At 50.3% G+C, this 10,974-nt stretch overlaps 1 protein-coding gene across 1 annotated transcript in view; it reads left to right on the top strand.

Moving 5' to 3' along the window:
• Cdx1 (caudal type homeobox 1) overlaps positions 1-10,974 on the top strand; it is a 15,769-nt gene that overhangs the window by 422 nt on the left and 4,373 nt on the right. The window lies entirely within an intron of this gene.

Here is a 10,974-nt window from a genome sequence, read left to right as displayed (position 1 = left end):
CGGGGCCCCGGGCCGGCACCCCGGCCTTGGCAGGTGCCGGCGGCCCAGGCCGGCCCTGGCCTGGCTTGGTCGCTCTTCCCCAGAACCGTGCTGTGGGGGAGGGGGGGTGGCCCACGGAACCCTCCTGGATAGACAAGGAAACCGAGCCGGCGAAGAAACGGTGCGGGCTGGGCACGACCAGGCGGATCGAAGAGGCAAGCCCTGGACTAAGATCGCAGGCCTTCCCAGGCCTCGAGCAGCGGGGCCCAGGGCGGCTTCTTCTCCCGCCCCAGGAGGGGCTGCAAGCCCACCCAGAGGCCCCTCCGCCACCGCGTGAGCGAGCGTGGTCACGTCCGTGCTGGGCCCTGCGGGGGCCTGCGGTGAAGGGACAAGGCCCGATCCTCCCTGTGGTTAGTGAGGGGTTAGGGTCTGCACCTAGCCTAGGCAGGGCCCTCTGTGAACTCTTGACCCCAGGGGGAGGGGCAGCCGGAGCAGTTGGGAAGGTGGCTACTGTTTGGCTCGAGCCTGTGAACCTCTTGCCCCCAGGCAGGCCTCTCTGATCCACTCTCTTCAAAGGCCGGGGAAGGGGGCAGGACAAAGGCTCAGCTTTAATGAGGGGCGGCTTGACCTTTATGGGTCCCCCCCCTTTGTCATGTAACTGGCCGTGTCTCAGCTCAGTAGTGACTCCTGCTGGCTGGGAAGTGAACAGGACACTCCATTGTCCAGATTGTGTTCTTCTTGTTCTGACAAAGACCACCTGGCCTTGGGGGCGGGAAGCTGGCCTGCCCCTCCTTTGATGTGGGTCTCCTCCCTTCCTCCCCCCCCCCCCCCCCCCGCAGCTGCAGCAAGCCGGGGACACTTCCCTCACCTCCTCTGTCTCCTCACCCCCACCTTCCGCGGTACCCAGGTACTCCTGGGCTGATGCTGAGGGGGTGGTCAGTAGACAGTCTCAGACTGTGCCCTGCATCTCCTTGGAAGTACCAATTTCCTGACTGCATCCAGGGAGATGCAGGTCACCAGCTCTGCTACTCGTTTAACGCTATGATTTCACCTACTTGAAAATGGAGAGACTATGGCACTGAGAAATTCATAATTTGCCCAAGGCCACATAACCCTTCACTAGGAGGACTGGGATTTGAACTCAGGTTAATTAACAACCATACTTGTGTTCTAACTCCCTACCCAACCAGTTCCCAGATCATGAGTCATTTTTTTTGGTGAAATAGGAGAGGAACAAGGTTGTATGGCTTGTCGTGAGTTACAGACTCTGGAGAACTCAGGAAGTCCCCATTTTCCCCCAGAGGGAAGGTTCCAGAGGCCTCCAGAGGCTTTGCAAATGCTCTGGGAATAAGAATAATGCCACATTTGAGGGTCTGAGAGGAGGTGAGGGCCTTACCCACGGCATCCTGCAAGCTATGGCTGGAAAGCCTAGAGTAGTAAGCTGCCTTTCCTCTTCCACCTGTTTCCTGCTGATGGGAAGGTACCCTGTGGGAAGGCCTTCAGGGGGCCATGCTAGGGGTTGGAGGATGGAGCATTGCAGGCTGTGTGATGTCAGACAAGTCACATTGCCTCTCTAGCACAAGAGCTGCATATCCCAGCAGCCTGTCTGCTCAGATCATGTGACTGTTACTACTGGTGTTTCTGAAGTGGAGACCATACTTTTCCCCTCAGTTTCTCTCTTGGGGTAGAGAAGGCATAGGTTCTGCTGTAATGCTGCTGCCTGGGACAGCTGAGAGAAGTCACTTCATGTCACTGCTCCCCAGCCCCCAGTGATACTGCCTACCTGTTCTTCAGGCTGCTGAGCCCCTTGTATTCTAGACTATTTGAACAGTTAGAAAGAAGATATATGAATGGAAATTGAGGTCCAGAGACTGCAAGGCAGGCTGATTGGGGTAGATGGATGTTGGGTTCTTTTCTGTGGTTCTATAATGAACTCCCATGTACCTTTCTGAGCTCTGAAGACGATCCAACCCCCATGTCTGGGCCTCATCTCCCTCCCCCGCCTCATCCTGGGCCACTCCATTTGGCCACTCTGCTTTCCTTAAGTTCTTTGGGCTTGTCAAGGCTTGTTTAAGATGCACCTGTGGTTCCTTCTTCCAGCAAAGTTTTTCCTCTTGATTCCTTGAATGCCTGGCTCGTTCTTACCCTCCAGATCATAGTTTAATAGTCACCTCCATGATCCCCAAATTAGACAATTCCATGTCCGCTAATCATCTTTTCCATGTTCCCCTTATAGCACTAACTCCAATTCCAATTTACTCTCGTACTTGCATGTATGTTTGAATGGTATCTATACCCAAGTGGCTCAGAGGCGTGTCTGATCTGCTATTGTGCCAGGGTACAAAGTGCAGTGTGTAGATCTAGCAAGTGCTCTATGCATTTTATGAATGAACCAACTGGACAGGAAATGCCTCTGGGAGGACAGAGCGGAGTAAGATCTTGGTTTCCACATTTGCTTCTGGGGTCACTACCTGGAGATTGGACCCATGACTGCATAGGCAGCAGATTGGGCTAGTAGTGGAAGCAGCTTCCTCACCATATTGTCACAGTGCTCCTGACTCACCTGGGAGTTGAGTTGCTGAGGCTGGGGCTGAGACTTGTCTCTGTCTATGCAGGAAGGGGTAAGGGAAAGCCTAGTGGGCCTCAGCTAGGCTGTGGTTCCCAGTCCAAGTGAGTGGTATTACCTGATGGGAGCCAAGTAGGAGTGGCCAGCAGGGGCTCTGTTGTGTTCTCTTACCTCCCTGTTTTCACACATGTCAGCATCCAGTGGCAGGGCTGCCGTCAACTCTCTGGTAGGCTCAGCCTAACTCCATGTGACCCAACCACCCATCAGGGTGGCTGAGGATTCACAGGTGTTCACACAGATTACAAGACTTGTACTGCAGGGCTTAGGTTCTAGCCCAATTCCTTCATTTCTCAGATGGGGAAACTAAGGCACGTGGAGAAGGCCCTGTCTCTTAGTCCGTTGCCAGAGTCACTAACCTGATCCCTTACCCTCAGCCTCCCAAGGATGCCCCTGCTATCTTCTATACCACTGCTAAACTTACCAAGGCCCCCCCCTGCTCAAGAGGATCCCTTAGTTCCCCACCAGGGTGGAATGGTTACTTCACTGGAAAAATCTAGCCCTATTCTACAGCATTCAGAGCCCGCTTTGGAAGTAGCCCCAACACAGTGCTGAGACACTGTCTCTCTACTTAGCTTGGACATCAGCCATGATGCTCACTAGGAACAGGTAAGAACCCGGCTGGGGAGTCTTGGATCTGGGGTTATAGTTCCATTAGTGGCTGTAAAGCCCTAAAGCACAGGACCTTGGACCATTTCTGAGAGCTGCGTTTTTCTCCATTGTAGCATTAGAACACCTTGAAGCTTGCCACAGGTGGTAGATGCCTCTACTGTCACACCTCACACCTCTTGCCTTCCCAGTCTGGGCCTATGACCTGCGCTGCCCTCCTTTCTCTCTCTTGTATCTTCACTGGTTCAAATGCTGCTCCATCTCTGAAGGAAGCCCTGCTTGAATCTCTCTGCTCCAAGTTCTCTTCGGGCTATTGTTTTAGCAATACGTATCAATTATTATCTACTTTGAATCTCTGTCAGCTGCTGTCTGTTATTCCTTTGAGGACCTACCATGCCTTGCACATAGTAGGAGCTCATGATAAAACTAATGAATGGCACTGGCAGAAGTTCTCCCACATAGCAGGGACTGTGCCAAGAGCTTTTCTTGGTAACCTCGCTTGTCTCATAATAGCTCCAAGAGGTGTAAGGATATTAATGAGCTCAGTTTACAAATGAAGCTGACAAGGCTCAGAGAGGTAAGGTATCCTGCCCAAGCTTACATGGCTAGGGAATGACAGCGTGTGGTTAGGGCCAGAGTCCACAGCCCACCGAGCCTCTGTCTAATGAATCAACACACGCTCCAGGACTCAGCCTGAGCCCCCTCCCCCTTCCATGTGGTTCCAGCCCCAGGTGGGGAAAGGAGGCCAGCCAGGGAGGATATGAGGGGCTGGGTGTGGGACAAGGGAGGGCTCACAGCAGGGCTGTTTAAAGCTGGCTCTCAAGGCAGAAGCCTCACTTGACACCTCAGCTCTCAGATGTAGCTGGGAAGAGGAATGACCTAGTTAGAAAGAAGGTGGCAGGAGGCTTTTTTTGGTTGAAGGTTGTTCCCCTCTCTATCCCTTTAGCGTTAGTAGATTTTGCTGCTTGGAGCCCAGGGGATTGCTCTGCAGGGGCAAAGGCATTGCTAGCAGCAGGGCCTGCTTTTCAGTGGACAGTCCGGTGTCTTCACAGCTGGCCTCTCAGGGTTCTGTCTTGGCGATCCATAAGCAATAATTACACGTAAGAGTTGGAGCCATCATGTTTACATGCCAAATACTCTCTGTGCCTCCTCTCCCCTAACCCCTACATGAGAGCAAAGAAGGAACCAGCTGTGGATTGCTGCTTTATGCTCAGTATCTTCCTATGCCCTCCTGCTGCCCTTGTATTCAGCCCAGCCCCTCTTCTGGAGGACCTAGTAGCCCTCTAGCCTCATCTTGTGCCTTCTTACCCATCCATTCATTCTTCATCCATCCATCCATTCACGTACCCATTCATCCATCTCCTTCCATCTGTCCATTCATTCAACCATTCATCCATCAATTCATTCATCCATCCATCTATTCATCCATTCATTTACCCATTCATCCATCTTCCATCTGTCCACCAATCCATCCTTCCATTCTTTCAGCCTTTCGTTTATCCATCAATTCATTCATTCATTCATACATACTTCCACCCATTTACCGTTATTCATTCATATATTCTTTATTCAGAAGGAAGACAGGACTGTTCTGTTCTGTGCCAAAGATTTTTCTAGGTGCTGGAGACTATGATTGAATAAGTCCAGTGGCATTTATCCATAAAGAGCTGGCACTGGACCCTCACCCTGCTCCCCCCTGCCTGAGGGCTTTTGCACAGGATATTGCCTCTTTTGGATGGTACTTCCTCATTCACAACATGGAAGTTTCCTTCTCAAGTCTAAAGTCTTGACTTAGGTGCCACCCTTCAAGAGACACCTCCCCAAAGCTGAGTAAACATTTCTCCTCCACTTGGTCAGTCTCAGCAGCAATTTACCAGCTTCCCATCATACTCCTGATCACAACTGGTAATTATTTCATTCATGTTTGTTTTTCACCACATCCTCTCTCATAAAAGAGGGGACGATCAAGTGGCACAAATCATCTAACATAGTCATGACAACATGAGCTGCCGTAAGCTGCCATGCTGGGTTCCAGACCCCAGAACGGCACACTGCAAGACCACACTGAAGCCCAGTGAGCAGTGGGGATAGAGATAGAGCTATCAGCCCAAGAGATGCAAGTTTTTTTTTCAGGCACAGCCCTGAGCTGAGAGTTCCCTGCAGACAAACACGGATAGCAGGTGCAAGAACAGTCAGCCCTGCAGCTCTACAGCACAGCATGGTTAGGTGCCTGGAGGTAACCCAGCAGTGCTGTCCAATAGAACTTCCTGCCATCATGAAAGTACAATCAGCACACATGCCAGCTGATACTTGGAATATTGCCAACAAACAGAATTTTACATAATTGACTTTCACGTGATTTAATGAGTTAATTTTATGTGATTGAATTAATTTCTATTTAAATATCCATGTGTGGCTAATTGTGAATTGGACAGCACAGGAAGGTTCTTCTCAGAGGTCATAGAATGGGCTCATTTTCAGAAAACTCCTGAATGTCCCATTGAGAAATCTTTGTGCCTCTTTTGACTCCTTTATTTCGGTAGTATCGTCATCACTATCATCAGAGTCTTCATTTTATTCATTCTAGAGCTTGCTTTTATTAACTACCTCGTCAAATAGATAATCACACCCATCTCTATAACTGCCACAGAAAGGAAGGATTCACATTTTCATTTTACAGATAAGTAAACTGGGATTCAAAGAGAATTCAAAAACTGGGATTCAAGTAGTGTATTTTGTGACAGTCTCGTGGCACATGGCCAGCATGGGCTAAGACTTTTAGGTCCCTCTAACTCCAAAGTTCCTCCTGGGTCATCTGCAGACCTTGATGCAGAAGGTAGAGCATGGGGTAGATGAAGGGTGGCCTTGGAGGAAGAGGGCACAGTGGTGGCAGAGGTCTCTGACTAGGAAGGAGGGGAGTGGTAGGGAGGAGGAGGAGAAGCTTGGCCAAGGCTGCTGGGCTCCCTCATAAGGTGGCCTGGCCATCGGCCCCACCCTCACCCCCAGACAACCTCAGAGCTTGAATGAGGAGCCAGGATAAAGCAGCCTGGGGTTGTACCTCACCAAGATGAAGACCAATCCTGGGCCCAGCAGGAAGCCCCAGAGCACTTACAATCATGGAACCTGAGGCAGAGGTCTGACCCACTGAGGAGGATGCAGGCGGGAAACAGACTCACACTGGAGAGCAAGATATCAGCTCTCCCCACTCCCAGGCCAGGACGTATTGTGTCCTGCTGCTTCCCAGCAGGTCACATTCCTTCCCAAGGGACCTCTCCAGTATCCATTTCTGCAAATAGCTCTTTTCTTTTCTTTTCTTTTTTTGTCAATCTTGGGTCTTGAACGCTGGACCTAGGTGCTCTTCAGCTCAAGACTAGCTCTCTACCACTTGAGCCACAGCACCACTTCTGGTTTTCTGGTGGTTAATTGGAGATAAGGGGTCTCACGATGCTGGGCACAGGTGGCTCACACCTGTAATCTTAGCTACTCAGGAGGCTGAGATCTGAGGATCGTGATTCAAAGCCAGCCCAGGCAGGAAAATCTGTGAGACTTATCTCCAGTAAACCACCAGGAAACGGGAAGTGGCCTTGTGGCTCAAGTGGTAGAGCACTAGCCTTGAGCTGAAGAGCTGAGGAACAGCGCCCAGGCCCAGAGTTCAAGCCTCACAACTGATTTAAAAAAAAAAAAGTTTCACAGACTTCCCTGCATGGGCTGACTTTGAACCGCCCTTGGTGGAGAGGGGGGTGACCCTGGAAAGATCTCAGCCAGAAGGTGGCCAGCACTCTGGAGTAGAACAGCGAGTCAGGTCTCTGGTGCTTCCTGGGTCTCTTCTATCCATCCTACCCGCTTCTTTGCCTGTGGGTGCTTCTGCCACCTCCACAAAGAATATAACAGTCTGTCTGGACCTATTTTGCTCATATGGAAAAAGGAGGAGCTCCTTGGAGTAAATTCTGTTGCTCCTTGGAGTAAATTCTCCTTCCCTGAACTCTCTGCCAGCAAAGGCTCCATGCTCTGGTCCCCAGACTGGCACCACAGATATAAGTGAATGCCCCCGTTTTTCCTGCTGTTCGTGGCTAGAGGATGTGTGGGGACCAGCCTCCTGGTAACAGGCTGCTGGGATGGTGAGCACTGAGGGGGCTTTAAGACAGGGCTCAGCACCTGCCCAGCATTTACAAGTGCCAACGATCCTTGGAGTTGACCCCTGGCTTTCTCTACTAGAGAAACTGAGGCCTAAAGACAAGGGACTTTCAAGACCACACACAGAAATAGGACCAGGATCCTTGCTTCTAGTTGGAATTTCTTCGAGATGCCAGGGAGATGAGGATGCAGTTGTCCTGGAGCCTGGTGATCTGTATTGGTAACACAACCTGTGTGTGTGCACCCCTGTGTGCATGTATGCGTGTGTGTGCTTGTGTGTATGGATGCTTTGTGTGCTGGAACTAGTAGAAGGTCTTGATGCATAGCCATTTGGGGATGGCCCTGTGGTCTACTCACCAACAGCCAGAGCTGTCATCCCTCAGGGTCACAAGCACACTGGAAGAGGCAAAGGAGCTAACACAGAGGCCAGTGGGGGGTCTTGGAGCCATTCACCCTCCCTATAACAGAGGCCACAGCCTAGACAGGAGCTCTCCGGCCGTCCACTGGCTCTAGCTGGGCAGGCCCGGTGTCTAGACACTCAGACTGGGAAGTCAGCCTTGGGATTCTTTCAGTAATAATAACAAACACAATCAGAGAATCAACAAACACTGGGAAGTTCATGATTCCAAGTTGGAAAGGATATTATAAACAAATGGTCTCATCCAACACACCACCCATTACACTGTTCTACATCCTGGCATTCCTGCCAGGTGGCCATCTTGCCACTATTGGAGAGGGGTAGGATGTGGCCCCTCCTGGGCAACTAGCACTGCCAGACATCCCCAGTGATCCTTCAGGCTGGGGATAATTCCAGGGGCCCTTTATCACATGGTGGGTTCTAGTGTTGCACAGCTCTGGCTTTGATGGGTACACCACTCTGAGCCTCAGTTTTCTCATCTGTATAATAGGGGGTAACATTCACACAATCTGATGGGTTGTTGAGAGACAACAAAATGAGGCTCAGATTGGTGAGGAAACTCTTAGGCCATACAGCTAGGAACAAGCTGCCCTATACAACCCCAGAGATCTACTTGCTCAAACAACTATACACCAAGATCAGCTACAGAGCTAGTCAAGTATCAAATCCCAAGGGGCCATTTCAGCGCCACTGATTTCCCTACTGAAATCCAGGGCTGGCGCTTTTGCTTCAGAAAAGCCCTGAGACTGATGACCAGTCTCTCCAAGCCATAGACCTGTCCCTAACCAGGGTACATAAGCCTTGGAGGTGGGGCGTTTGCTGCCTCCCATGGGCATCCTGAAGCCCGAGCAGAGAGCTCACTTGGGTGAGTGGTTGGTCCTCCATGCCCAGCCTGGAGGGCCTGGGGGCTCCTAACTTCCCCTCCTACCTACTCACCCTGGCAGCTGGCCCTGAAGTTACTCATTAGGTGGTTGGGAGTGGCTTGCTTCTCATCAGACACCTGTTACAGGAGCCTGGACTTCCCCCTTAGCCCAGTGTCCCAAGAGCCTGTAAATCATTCATCCAGGCCCTCTCCCCACCCTGCTGCTCTCACGCACCACCCTGACCCCCCCTTCTGGGGTACCAAGGTGACACAGGTGCTCTGAGATGGGAAATAGGTAGGATGGCTCAGGCAGTCACTCTGAATAGACCTGAGCCTGGAGCACAGGACTCTTGACTGTCATTAAAAATATAATTCATCGCTGGGCACTGGTGGCTTATACCTATAATCCTAGCTATGCAGGAGGCTGAGATCTGAGGATTGTGATTCAAAGCCAGCCCAGACAGGAAAGTCCATGAGACTCTTCTCTCCAATAAACCACTCAGAAAACTGGAAGTGTCGCTGTGCTCAAGTGGTAGAGTGCTTGCCATGAGCTAAAGAGCTGAGGGACAACGTTCAGGCCCAGAGTTCAAGCCCTATGACCAACAAAAAATTAAATTAAATTAAATTAAAATACATATATGTATATATATATATATATATATATATATATATATTTTAATTCATAGCCAGGTTGCCAGTGGCTCATACCTGTATTCCTAGATACTCAGAGGCTGGGTGCTAAGGATCATAGTTTGAAGCCACCCTTGGGCAGGAAAGGCTATTAGCCTCTTGTCTCCAATTAACCACCAAAATTCAAGAAGTAGAGCTGTGGCCCAAGTGGTTAAGTACTAGCCTTGAGCAAAAAAGCTCAAAGACAGTGCTCAGGCCCAAAGTTCAAGCCCCAGGATTGACTTAAAAACTAGAGAGACAAGGAGCTGGGGGTTTAGCCCAGTGGAAGGGCGCCCGCCCAGCATGTGCAAGGCCCTGGGTTCGGCCCTCAGCCCTGGAAAAAAAAAAGAAAGAAAAAACTAGAGAGACAGAGAGAGATACTTCACAACTACACACTGTAAAAATTTAAATATTCTAAGTCTCCCTCTTGCCTATAATTTTCTATCTCTAGCCTCCCTCTCCAAAGGAAGCTTCATCAACCTTAAAAAATAAAATAAAATAGGGCTGGGAAGGTGGCTCAGTGGTACAGTGCTTGCCTTGTATGCATGAGGCCCTGGCTTCAATTCCTCAGCACTACATAAGCAGAAAAAGCTGGAAGTGGCGCTATAGCTCAAGTGGTAGAGCATTAGACTTGAGCTGAAGAGCTCAGGGACAGTGCCCAGGCCCAGAGTTCAAGCCCATGACCACCACCACCACCAAAATAATAATAATAATAATAATAATATACACAGAGCTACAGACAATATAGGATGCACAAATTGTGTATGTATGTGTGTCTGTCTGTCTGTCTTATACAAAAATAGTGGCCAACTTTTTACACCATTTGATATCTTGCTGTTATCAAATATCTTAGAGAAATTGCCCCATATTATACATCTGGAGTTTTATTAATTTCTTTTGAATGACTACCTCCCTATGGATGTTCCTGTGTCTTGTTTAGTCAGTTCTCTTCATGGACACAGGTACATTATTTTTAGGCTTGTACTGGTGGGAGTGGCTACAGCTGAGGCAGCTGGCTGTGAGGTCAACACCTGGAAGTGGGGTTCATGGGTCAAAAGCTCTGTGCTTGTTAAAAGAGGCTAGACGTTTCTAAAATGTTTCCCTGGACAGCATGTGGGACTCCCTGGTTTCTGGGCCACATAGAGAAACATTTTGTTCTCTGGAAGAACTGTTTTCATGGCAGTAAAATTGTGTTCTTTAAGCAACTGGGCCAGAGAGCAGTCGGCCACTGTGTTCTTAAGTCCACCATGGTCTCCAGAGCCAGAGAGAGGACACTGCAGCCTGAGGGCCACGTCTCCTCTGAAGCCTGGGCCAGGCCAGCACAGCATTATGCCACCACGCCCTGTCTCCGTCTAGTCCCACGCCCCTGGCATCCTGGAGAGGCACAGCAGGGGCTGGAATACCAGGTCTTAGTTTACATCACCACTCAGCTGGGTGGCCCCAGTTCCCTCAATGAGACAACTAGACCGAAGCTCTGTGGCTCACGAGGCAGGCCAAAGGAGTGCTGGGTGCTGAGGGAAAGCTGCCTTCATGACTTGGCCTGGTACTGCTCAGGTGGAGACCTGCTGGGCAGAGTGTCATCCTCTCTGCTCAGTCCTATCTCCTGGAGCGGCTTTAAGCTTTCCGGGAACATGTTTTTATTTTCTTTTTCTTTCTTTCTCCCTTCCTTCCTCCCTCCCT

This window comes from Dipodomys ordii, unplaced genomic scaffold, assembly GCF_000151885.1.
Source record: "Dipodomys ordii isolate 6190 unplaced genomic scaffold, Dord_2.0 Scaffold85, whole genome shotgun sequence".
Taxonomy (NCBI): domain Eukaryota; kingdom Metazoa; phylum Chordata; class Mammalia; order Rodentia; family Heteromyidae; genus Dipodomys; species Dipodomys ordii.
The sequence above is the reverse complement of the archived record's forward strand: the minus strand, read 5'-3'. Positions and strand labels throughout refer to the sequence as shown.